The following is a 12,547-nucleotide window of genomic DNA, read 5'->3' on the forward strand; positions in this document are numbered from 1 at the left end:
AGGGGATTCATAAGAATTATCATCAGTTCAATTATGATATACTTACCTGTGATTGGTTACATACTGACCCTAGGCGACGTGGTTGTCCCTGTATGAACAAAATATGTCGGCTCCATTCCCCAGTTTTTCACTTGTTGATTTATCTTTGGAATTGTTTATATCAACACTATTGTTTGAACCTAAAATAACTACCATAGTAATCTGTCCCTGGTTTGCACATATTGAAATGGTTTTGGACCAAACAGGGGACCTCTATTTAGTCTATGATAAACCGTATGATATGCGGTCTATATTTGATTACTTACCTACCAACTGCGTAGTCTACATAATGTGAACAATGTAGCCAATGTATCTTTGTTATAGATATACAAACTTAGTCCGGATCATGTGATCGGGTCTTTTGTTTACATCTCCTTTACCTAGCAACGTCAGAAATCACGTGATTATGTTTGAATCAGAAGGATAGAGACCGCTATAGGGGGCGAGTTACACGTGATCCCTACTCAGATTGGGATTGGTTAGATCTATCCTTTCAAATAACGTCGCCGGGAGACAATCAGGTTCAGCCTCGTCAAAGCTGTCATACAGCGAAACGTGCACATCGGCGTTTCAGCGGCCTGCCACGCTCCTTTATTGTTTAATGCAATGTTGTATAAATAGATAAAAATGAAAGTTTTTCAGACCCGCACCAACACCTGCTAATGTAGACAGTATGCTAAGCAAGGAATAAGAGTTAGTAGCGGTCTCTATCAATCAGCCCTGTGAGTAGTATTTCATTCAAGGTGGAATCCCACCAATAGTTAATGTGAATATTTATAGTGTGTGGCACTGTCTTTAACAAGCCCATCTTGCGGCCACTTCATGCTTAAGACTATATTAATGTTGGTGTAGATATATGGGACCTTAATAATAAATGCACTGACTGTTATAACTGCAGTCTATTAGGTATTCCCAATATTGTTACAACGTACCATATTTTCAATTACGGCTAACCGGCCAACGGCAATCAATATCGGTGTAGATATATGAGACCTTAATAATGAATGCACTGATTGTTACAATTGCAATCTGCTAGGTATTCTCAATACTGTTACAACATGCCATACTTCAATTGTGGCTAACTGGCTAACGGCAATCACACATACGAACAAGTGGATTTGTGTCACAGCGTGAACACGATAATATAAAGGATTGTGTTTAGTGTGTGTGGAACTGTCCAGAATAATTTTTGCGGTCACTATAAGCTTAAGACTACATGAGTATTGGTGTAGACACATGGGATTTCACAATAAGTGTACTGAGTGATACAATCACAGCATATTTGGCATCCTAATTTTGTATCAATACACCATACCAATTTTGTAACTAGCCGGTTAACAGCAATTGCATACACTATTCCCCACAGAATTAGTGGATTTTTCCACATGGCTATCATAGTGTGGATATGTTGATATAAAGAATTATGTTAGGTAGCGACAATATTTCTTGATTCTCTAACTGTAACATATTCAATTCTATCTGTTAATCTCAACTGGACATTCACTCTCCTAGTGTCTAAATGACATATACTTTATATATTCGATTTCTCTTTTTATTTAATTTTTGGAGTGCTCTGGGTGGAGAGTATATGGACTTAGCCCAGTGACACTTTTGAATACAATTGACTAACTTCAAATAAGAAACTATCGCAGGAGAGACAGTGTTGCATTTGAATCAAAGCATAATTTGCTCAACCAGTCTGAGGACACAATTGCAACAAGTGTTGCCTCTAAGCTACAGTAACAACAAGTGTTGCCTCTAAGCTACATAACAACATATGAATAAGTTGCTACACCTCTTCAATGGTTACATATGAGAACAGTAACAATCACAACCATGGTTAGACAGTGACCATATACAACTTCATACTGCTATACCAAGACTTTATTGTGTATAGGGGACTAGGTGAATTAACACACTATAGAACTCTCAGTGGCGAAAGTATATTATTTAAAATTATACACTTTTGCAGGAGTTATTGTGGAGGTACCGCTTTTTAATCCTATCTGAACTCACATATTTCAGTTCTTTTTCACTTGTATGTGTAAAACATTTTAGACCTCTATTTTTTGCTGTATGTTCCCCTGAAAATTGGGGCTCTTTTTAATAATTAATAAGTAATAAAAGCTAAGCTTTATTATATGGATTAATGCAATTTAAAAATTTCTGTGCACCCAACTAAGCAACCACTTCTCAGTTCTCCTTGTTTTCGTTAAAATAAAAGCACACTGGTCCTGTATGCTGTAACAATACAGGGGTGCTGTGAAAATAAAGGGGCACTGTTCTGTGTGCTGTAATAATAAAGAGGTGCTGTCCTGTGAAATGGAGAACAACAATTTCAAGGAAAAATTAGTGGAAGATCAGGAACCACTTCCAGTTCCTAGTACTAGTGCTGAAACTGCTCCTGCCACCAGTCATGACACTGACGATGCAATTCCATCAACATCGTCTGCTAAGGCCAATGTCCAATGTAATAGGGGGCAAGTAAAATCTAAGAAGCAAAAATTAATAATCAGAAAAAAAAGAAATTATCTGATGAGAAACGTAAAATTGGCAATATGCCATTCACGACATGAAGTGGCCAGGAAAGATTCATGAGCGGTGGCTCAGCTTCTCATGAGGATGGAAGCCCTTCTCCCTCTTGAAAAAAAATTAAGCTTGTTAAAACACAGAAAAAACAACTGTGTGTTCAGAGATATCACAAATGCGCAAGGAGAGTCCAAGTGTGTCCGCGGTTGTGATATCTAGGCCTGAACTTCTCAAGACTGTATGGAAAGAGGAGGTGCCTACCACCATTTGCACGCCCCCTGTAAGTGCTGGGAGGAGCACCGCCAGTCCAGTTGCTGATATTGAGACTGAGGATGTCACTGTACACGTACACCAGGATTAGGAGGAGGATATTGGTGTAACTGGCGCAGAGGAGGAGGTTGATGATGAGGATTCTAATGGTGATGTAGTTTGTTTGACTAAGGCACCAGTGGAGACAGTTGTTGGCCATGGGCAGGCTTGGACTGGCCCACAGGGGTACAGGGGAAACCACCGGTGGGCCCTACTGCCTGGGGGTCCACCTCCTGCTCTAAGGTTCAGGTCCCAGACTCTGCAGTTGAAATATACATTATACATATGTTACTGTATCTTATACTGGACAATAGTGTATTTTCTACAGTGCATTACTGTTATTAATCTATTAATCTGGTACATTATCATGCATGCAGCAGCTAATTTACTGTATATATTTTTGAAGAGGCCCAGACGTTGCACTCTCTAATGGTTAGTCAAACCAATGAGATGGCAGGGCACACCCCCTCTGCAGACTGGCCACACCCCTAACATGGGCCCCAACCACTACATTGTATGATGAGAAAGCCCATTGTCATGCCTGGGCAAAATACCAAAAAAGCCACCTCTTTGGTGTGGAATTATTTCTCCGCAAATCCAGACAACAGGTGTCAAGCCATCTGTTGCCTTTATCAATCCATAATAAGAGTAAGGACGTTAACCACCTAGGAACATCCTCCCTTATACGTCACCTGCAGCGAATTCATCAGAAGTCATTGTCAAGTTCAGAAACTTTGGGCAAGAACGTAAGCAGTCCACTGACACCTAAATCACTTTTTCCTGTTGAAGAGGACTGACGAGTCCTCTCCTAACCGGGATTTCGCCAGAGGATCCTTGAGTGGTACGCTTACTGCTGCTGCTGCTGTTGTTGCTGCTGGCAGTCGATCGTCATCCCAGAGGGTAAGTCGGAAGACCACTTGTACTACTTCCAGTAAGCAATTGACTGTCCAACAGTCCTTTGCGAGGAAGATGAAATATGACAGCAGTCATCCTGTTGCAAAGCGGATTACTGAGGCCATAACAACTATGCAGGTGTTAGACGTGCGTCCGGTATCCGCCATTAGTGCAGTGGGATTTAGACAGTTGATGGACGTACTGTGTCCCCGGTACCAAATCCCATCTAGATTCCACTTCACTAGGCAAGCGATTCCCAGACTGTACAGGCACATTAAGAAAAGTTTTCTCAGTGTCCTGAAAATGCGGTTGCACCCACTGTCCACTTAACCACGAACATGTGGACAAGCGGAGCAGGGCAAACTAAGGACTACATGACTGTGACAGGCCACTGGGTAGATGTATTGCCTCCCGCAGCAACAACAGCAGCGGCACCAGTAGCAGCATCTCACAAACACCATCTCGTTCCTAGGCAGGCTACGATGTGTATCACCATTTTCTGTAAGAGGCACACAGCTGACAACCTCTTACGGAAACTGAGGGACATCATCCAGGGCCGTAACTACGTGTGTGCCAGGTGTTCCTGGCACACAGCGCAGTCGCCCTGAGGGCGCAACTAGCCGCATCCCCTTTCCAAGGGGACTTTAGTCAGCGGCATTGTAATGATTCAAACTGGCTCATTACAAGCCACCTGAGCGAGGAGATGAGCAGCAACTCCGGGGCAGTGGAGAAGGAGGGTGGGGGACTCAGGAGCCACAGCAGCGCACTGTAATTGGTGGTGGCGGCGGCGCTGCAGCTGTCCCTCTCCTTGCACATAGGCTGGCCACCGCTGCTGTGTATGCTGGGAGGAGGAAAGCACCTCCCAGCATTCACAGCAGCGGTGGCCAGCCTATGTGGAAGGAGAAGGAAGCACATCCCAGCATTCACAGCAGCGGCGGCTAGCCTATGTGGATGGAGAGGGACAGCTGCAGCGGTGCCGCCACCAATTACAGTGCGCTGCTGCGGCTCCCGAGTCCCCTCCCTCCTCCTCCTTCTCCCCTGCCCAGAATCTGCCTGCACCGAGGAACCTGTCTGCCGTAATGTGTAAAAAGGGGGACTGTTCTGCCGTAATGTGTAAAAAGGGGGACTGTCTGCCGTAATATGTAAAAAGTGGGACTCTGTCTGCCGTAATGTATAAAAAGGGGCACTGTCTGCTGTAATGTGTAAAAAGGGGGACTCTGTCTGCCGTAATGTGTAAAAAGGGGGAGTGTCTGCCGTAATGTGTAAAAATGTGGACTGTCTGCCGTAATGTGTAAAAAGGTGGGACTCTGTCTGCTGTAATGTGTAAAAAGGGGACTCTACTGTAATGTGTAAAAAGGGCACTCTGTCTTCTGTATTGTGTAAAAACGGGGACTGTCTGCCGTAATGTGTAAAGTGTAAAAAGTGGGACTCTGTCTGCCGTAATGTATGAAAAGGGGGATTCTGTCTGCCATAATGTGTAAAAAGGGGGACTGTCTGCCGTAATGTGTTAAAAGGGGGACTCTGTCTGCCGTAATGTGTAAAAAGGGGGACTGTCTGCTGTAATGTGTGAAAAGGTGGGACTCTGCTGTAATGTGTAAAAAGGGTACTCTGCTGTAATGTGTAAAAAGGGCACTCTGTCTGCTGTATTGTTTAAAAAGGGGGACTCTGTCTGGCGTAATGTGTAAAAAGTGGACTCTGTCTGCCGTAATGTGTAAAAACGGGGACTGACTGCCATAATTTGTAAAAAGGGGGATTGTGTCTGCCGTAATGCGTAAAAAAGGGGACTGTCTGCCGTAATGTGTAAAAAGAGGGACTGTCTGCCGTAATGTATAAAAAGTGGGACTCTGTCTGCCGTAATGCGTAAAAAGGGAGACTGTCCGCCGTAATGTGTAAAAGGTGGACTCTATCTGCTGTATTGTGTAAAAAGGGGAACTCTGTCTGCCGTAATGTGCAAAAGGTGGGACTCTGTCTGCCGTAATGTGTAAAAGGTAGACTCTGTCTGCTGTAATGTGTAAAAAAAAAGGACTATGGCGGTCATTCCGAGTTGATCGCTAGCTGCATTCGTTCGCTGTGCAGCGATGAGGCAAAAAAATGGTACTTCTGCGCATGCGTATGCGGTGCAATGCGCATGAGCGAAGTACTATTACAACGAACGATGTAGTTTTGCACAAGGTCTAGTGAAGCTTTTCTGTCGCACTGTTGGCCGCAGAGTGATTGACATGAAGTGGGCGTTTCTGGGTGTCAACTGACGGTTTTCAGGGAGTGTTAGAAAAAATGCAGGCATGCCAGGAAAAATGCAGGCATGGCTGGGCGAACGCAGGGCATGTTTGTGATGTCAAAACAGGAACTGAACAGTCTGAAGTCATCACAAGCGCTGAGTAGGTATTGAGCTACTTTAAAACTGCACAAATATTTTTTGCCGCCGCTCTGCGATCCTTTCGTTCGCACTTCTGCTAAGCTAAAATACACTCCCAGTAGGAGACGGCATAGCGTTTGCTCGGCTGCTAAGAACTGCTAGCGAGCGAACAACTCGGAATTATTATTATTATTATTATCCTTTATTTATTTGGCGCCACAAGGGTTCCGCAGCGCCCAATTACAGAGTACATAAATAATCAAACAGGAAAACAGCAACTTACAGTTGATGACAGTATAGGACAAGTACAGGGTAAATAAACATAGTTACATCAGCAGATGACACTGGAATAAGTATCAGGTGGCAGAAGACTGCTGGAGTAGATGCAGTTGAAGATTATTAAAGTAAGAAAGGATAAGACATGAGGGAAGAGGGCCCTGCTCGTGAGAGCTTACATTCTAAAGGGGAGGGGTAGACAGACAGGGGTGACACAGATGGGGGTACATGGAGAGTGTAGAACAGAGGGTTAGGATGTGATTTGGCTGGGTTTGGTGAAGAAGTGGGTCTTGAGAGCCCGTTTGAAGTTTTGTAGAGAGGTGGAGAGTCTGAGGGGGAGAGGTAGGGAATTCCAAAGAAGTGGTGCAGCACGTGAAAAATCTTGGAGGTAGGAGTGGGAGGAGGTGATCTGTAGGCTGGAAAGTCGTCGTGCATTAGCAGAGCGAAGAGGACGTGTGGGAATGTAAAGGGAGATAAGATCAGAGATGTAGATGGGAGAGGAGTGGGTGAGGGCTTTGTAAGCGAGTGTGAGAAGCTTGAAATGGATTCTGAAAGGGAAGGGGAGCCAGTGAAGGTCTAGTAAGAGAGTAGAGGTAGACGTAGTGCGTTTGGTGAGGAAAATGAGCCGGGCAGCAGCATTGAGGATAGATTGGAGTGGAGAGAGGTGTTTGTCAGGAATGCCAGTCAGGAGGAGATTACAGTAATCCAGTCTGGAGATGACCAGTGAGAGGATAAGAGTCTTAGTAGCATCCTGGGTCAGAAAGGGTCTGATCCTGGAAATATTTTTTAGATGAAAACGGCAGGTTTGTGAGAGGTGCTGAATGTGTGGTTTGAAGGAGAGGGAGGAGTCAATGATTACTCCAAGACAGCGCACTTGGGGGCTAGAGGAGATAGTAGTGCCATCAATAGATAATGAGATTGTAGGAGGTGAGGTTATGTGGGAGGGAGGAAAGATGATCAGTTCGGTCTTAGACATGTTAAGTTTAAGAAAGCGCTGGGACATCCAGGAAGAGGTAGCAGAGAGACAGTTGGAGATACGAGTGAGGAGAGCAGGGGAGAGGTCTGGAGAGGAAAGATAGATTTGGGTGTCATCAGCATAGAGATGATATTGGAAACCAAAAGAACTAATGAGCTTACCTAGTGAGGACGTATAGAGAGAGAAGAGGAGAGGACCAAGGACAGAACCTTGGGGTACACCTACAGTTAGTGGAAGTGAGGGGAAGGTGGAGTCATGAGAAGAGACAGAGAATGAACGGTCAGAGAGGTAGGAAGACAGCCAAGAGAGGGCAGTGTCGCGCAGACCAATGGAGTGAAGGATTTGCAGTAGGAGAGGATGGTCCACAGTGTCAAAAGCAGCAGAGAGATCAAGTAGAATAAGTAGAGAGTAGTGTCCCTTAGATTTAGCAGCATGGAGGTCATTGCATACTTTTGTAAGGACAGTTTCAGTGGAGTGGAGAGGACGGAAGCCAGACTGGAATGGGTCAAGTAGTGAGTGTGAGGAAAGAAAGGCAGTAAGGCGGTTGTAGACAATACGCTCAAGGAGTTTGGAGAGGAGGAGAGATGGGTCGGTAGTTGGAGAGAGTGTTTGGATCAAGGGTAGGTTTTTTAAGAATAGGAGAGATGAGTGCATGCTTAAAGGCAGAGGGGACAGTGCCTGATGAGAGGGAGAGATTGAGAAGGTGGGAAAGGTGGGAACAAGCAGAAGGAGAGAGGTTGCGGAGGAGGCAGGAGGGGATAGGGTCAAGTGGGGAGGTGGTGAGGGGACAGGAACGAATGAGGGCCATGACTTCCTCTCCAGTTGCATGGGAGAAAGAGGTCAGAGTAGGTGGGAGGGATGGGGAGGGATGGTAAGGGATGGGGGAAAGCTGGCTACTGATGGTCTGGTGTGATGTGATGTCCTTACGTATGGAGTCAATTTTGGATGTGAAGTAAGTGGCAAAGTCAAGAGCAGAGAGTGAGGAAGAGAGACGAAGTGGAGGTGGGCAGAGGAGTGAGTTGAGAGTGGCAAAGAGGCGCCGGGGGTTGGAAGACTGGGAGGAGATGAGGTTCTTGAAGTATGACTGTTTAGCAAGAGAAAGGGCAGCACTGAAGAATGAGAGCATAAGTTTGAAATGGAGGAAGTCTGCCTTAGAGCGTGATTTCCTCCAGTGTCGCTCAGCAGTATGTGAGCATTTTTGCAGATATCTGGTGTATTTGGTGTGCCAGGGTTGAGGTGTTAATTTGCGAGGGTGAATAGTGGTTGGTGGAGCAACAGAGTCAAGAGCAGAAGTAAGGGATGCATTGTATATGGAAGTGGCTTGTTCATGAGAGAGAGAGAGAATAGGAGAGAGAAGTGAGTCAAACAGGGAGGAAAGGAATGTGGTGTCAATAGCCTCAATGTTACGCTTAGTGATGGTAGCCTTGGGAGGTAGAGATGGGGAAGTCGAGAGAGATAGGTTAAAGAAGAGAAGGTGGTGGTCAGAGAGGGGAATTGGGGAATTGGAAAAATCAGAAATATCACAGCGGTGAGTGAAGACCAGATCCAGTGAGCTCCCATTCACATGGGAGGGTGAGGAGGTCCACTGGGAGAGACCAAGTGAAGAGGTGAGGTTAAGGAGTTTAGAGGCAGGGGATTGTGTGGGGATGTCAATAGGGATGTTGAAATCACCTAGTATAATGGAAGGAATGTCAGACGAGAGGAAGTGAGGAAGCCAGGAAGCAAAGTTGTCGATGAAATTGGAAGCAACGCCAGGGGGGCGGTAAATGACAGCTACTCTAAGATGGACTGGTTGGAAGAGGCGTATAGTATGGACCTCAAATGTAGAGAATGTAAGGGATGGTTCTGGTGGTATGAGTTGGTAGGAGTAACTAGAATGTAAAAGGACCCCAACACCACCCCCATGGCGACCCCCAGGTCGGGGGGGGGGTGAATGTGAGGCCCCCAGCAGAGAGAGCAGCAGGAGAAGTAGTGTCAGAGGGCGTAATCCAAGTTTCAGTAATGGCTAGTAGGTGGAGGGAGTTGGAAATGAAAAGGTCATGAGTGGGGACCAGTTTGTTACAAACAGATCTGGCATTCCACAGGGCACAGGATATGGGGTATGAGTTTGTGGGAGAGATGTGAATGAGATTATCAGGGTTGCTGTAGCAATGAGGAGAGATTAACTTTGAGGGCAGGGTGATGAGAGAGTAGTGATGGTGCGGGTGCCTGAGCTAGGAGGGGAAACTGCAGGAGGTGGGCAGGGAGGGAGGTCAGTGTGATGTGGATGGGGGTGTGGGGAGGTGACAGGGAAGGGAGAGAGGGAGCAGGGCTGAGTTGTGGGGTAGCAGGACCATGGGGTAGATGTGAGTGAAAGTGGAGTAACAGGAAAGGAGGGGAAAGAATACAGAGAGATGGAGGGGAGACAGAGGAGGGGAGAGAGGAGGAGGTGTAGGAGACTAGGGGGGAAGGATAAAGACACATGATTAGGTAGACACTGAGTAATGTGGGGAGTATAAGAAAGCCTTGACATAGTGTTTAGTAGGTAAATAGGTTGAGGGAAAGTGGAAGTAGGAGTGGAGGCTGTAAGGAATTCAGAGTTGAAGAATTGCAGAAATGCAGATTAGAAAAGCAGTGTTGGCTCAATGGGTGTAAATTTAGTATGAAATGAATCAGAAGCGTAGATAAAGTGGGTGTTGAAATGTATTTCGACTGTATGTAATGAAAAGATTGTGAGGTTTAAGAAGCAATGGTGGTTCTGTAAGATTTTTTAGGTGTTTGTAGGTAGGATTGCATTGGTGCAGCTGTGCATGAAAACCTATGTCTGCTATAATGTATAAAAAGGGGACTCTGTCTGCCATAATGTGTAAAAAGGGGCCGCTGTCTGCCGTAATGTGTAAAAAGGGACGCTATCTGCCGTAATGTGTAAAAGGGGCTCTACCTGGTGTAGTGGCGCTACTGTGCGGCGTAATTTTAATAATGGAGACTACTGTGCACCGTAATATAAATTGGTATTATTTTGTGGCCACGCCTCTTCCCCATGAAGCCATGCCCCTATATTTTTGACGCGCGCACTGCCCCTATTTTACATAAGCGCGGAGGGGGGCGCCGATGCCATTTCTCACACACAGTGCTGAAATGTCTAGTTACGGCACTGACATCATTGCAGAATGGCCTACCCCACTTAGACGCTCCTGGGGATTTGTGATATCTGACAATGCCACCAATATTGTGCAGGCATTACATCTGGGCAAATTCCAGCACGTCCCATGTTTTGCACATACTGTACAATTAATTTAGTGGTGCAGAATTTTTTTAAAAACAACAGGGGCGTTCAGGAGATGCTGTCGGTGACCCGAAAAATTGCGGGCCACTTTCAACATTCAGTGACTGCATGCCAAAGACTGGAGTGCCTGCAAACACTCCTGAACCTGCCCTGCCATCACCTGAAGCAAGAGGTGGTAATGAGGTAGAATTCGACACTCTATATGCTTCAGAGGATGGAGGAGCAGCAAATGTCCATTCAAGCCTATACAACCACCTACAATATAGGCAAAGGAGGGGGAATGCACCTGACTCAAGCAGTAGAGAATGATTTCCGTCTTGTACAAGGTTCTCCAACCCTTCGAACTTGCCACACGTGACGTCATTTCAGACACTGCCAGCTTGAGTCGGGTCATTCCCCTCATCAGGCTTTTGCATAAGCAGCTGGAGAAATTGAAGGAGGAATAAGACAGAGCGATTCCGCTAAGTATGTGGGACTTGTGGATGGAGCCCTTCATTCGCTTTGCCAGGATTCAAGGGTGGTCAACTGTTGAAATCAGAGCACTAAATTTGGCCACCGTGCTCGATCCTAGGTTTAAAGCCTACGTTGTATCTCTCTTTCCGGCAGACACAAGGCTGCAGAAGTTCAAAGACCTGCTGGTAAGAAAATTGTCGACTCAAGCGGAACCTGACCTGTCAACTGGGGCTGTGAGGAAAAGGATAAAATTTCCGAGCCCACCCACTGGCGGTGATGCAGGGCAGTCAGGAGCAAGTGTTGACATCTGGTCCGGACTGAAGGAGCTGCCAACAATTACTGACATGTCTACTGTCACTGCATATGATGCTGTCACCATTGAAAGAATGGTGGAGGATTATGTGGGTGACAGCATTCAAGTAGGCAAGTCAGACAGTCCGTATGTATACTGGCAGGAAAAAGAGACAATTTGGAGGCCCTTGCACAAACTGGCTTTATTTTACCTATGTACTTGGACCAGTACTTTTTAATATCTTTATTGGTGACATTGCAAATGGCTTTAAATGACTTTTTGCAGATGACACAAAGGTATGCAACAGGGTAGACACACCAGGAGGGGTAAAACAAATGATTGAGGATCTAGGTAGACTAGAGGAATGGTCAAGAGTGTGGCAATAACAGTTAAATGCCAAAAAATACAAAATCATGCACTTGGGTCTCAAAATTCCAAAGACTAAATATAGTATTAATGGCAGTATACTGGAAATACTGAGGAGGTAAGGGATCAAGGCAAGGCCGGATTAACAATGGGGCTGATGGAGCTGCAGCTCCAGGGCCACACTTCAAAATAGGCCCACAGCCCTTGCAGATCTCTTTGCTGCATTAGACAGGATAAAGAAATTCCTTCTACTGCACAGTGCTCTAAGCCCCACCCCCTCCAGCTTTACACCTAAGACAACCTCTACTCTTCACCCTCTCTGCCGCAGTGACCTGAGAGTTAAATACCGCCGCTGGCATAGATATTTTGGCAATGATGGCGCAGCGGAAGGCTTTCCCAGCCCTCCCTGCGCCACATACACACTGTGGCTTGGCGTCTCCTCTGCCCCGCATGATGTCACGGCATAAGCGTATTTAGGTGAGGGGGGATGTACCAAAGGCGCTTGCCAGCCCCCCTGTCATTTAGGATTTTTTCGTTTTCATTTATATAGCACCAATACACCCACGGCGTCCAGGGCCCGTCCATCCGCTGGCCACCAGGATGAACCGGCTGCTGGCTGACAGTTAAGCCTGCCAGGGAGAGCCGACTAATTATCCCAGCAGCTCCGCGGCTCTCGCATTTTGTTTGGCGGGCTAGCAGCTAGAGTTGATGATCCTGGAAGAGGTCAAACGGGAGCTGTGCTGCTTACCAGATGATGACCAGCAGAAGGGCAAGAAGCTGGGGAATAGCAGA

The sequence above is a fragment of the Pseudophryne corroboree genome, chromosome 4, assembly GCF_028390025.1.
Source record: "Pseudophryne corroboree isolate aPseCor3 chromosome 4, aPseCor3.hap2, whole genome shotgun sequence".
NCBI classification, from domain to species: domain Eukaryota; kingdom Metazoa; phylum Chordata; class Amphibia; order Anura; family Myobatrachidae; genus Pseudophryne; species Pseudophryne corroboree.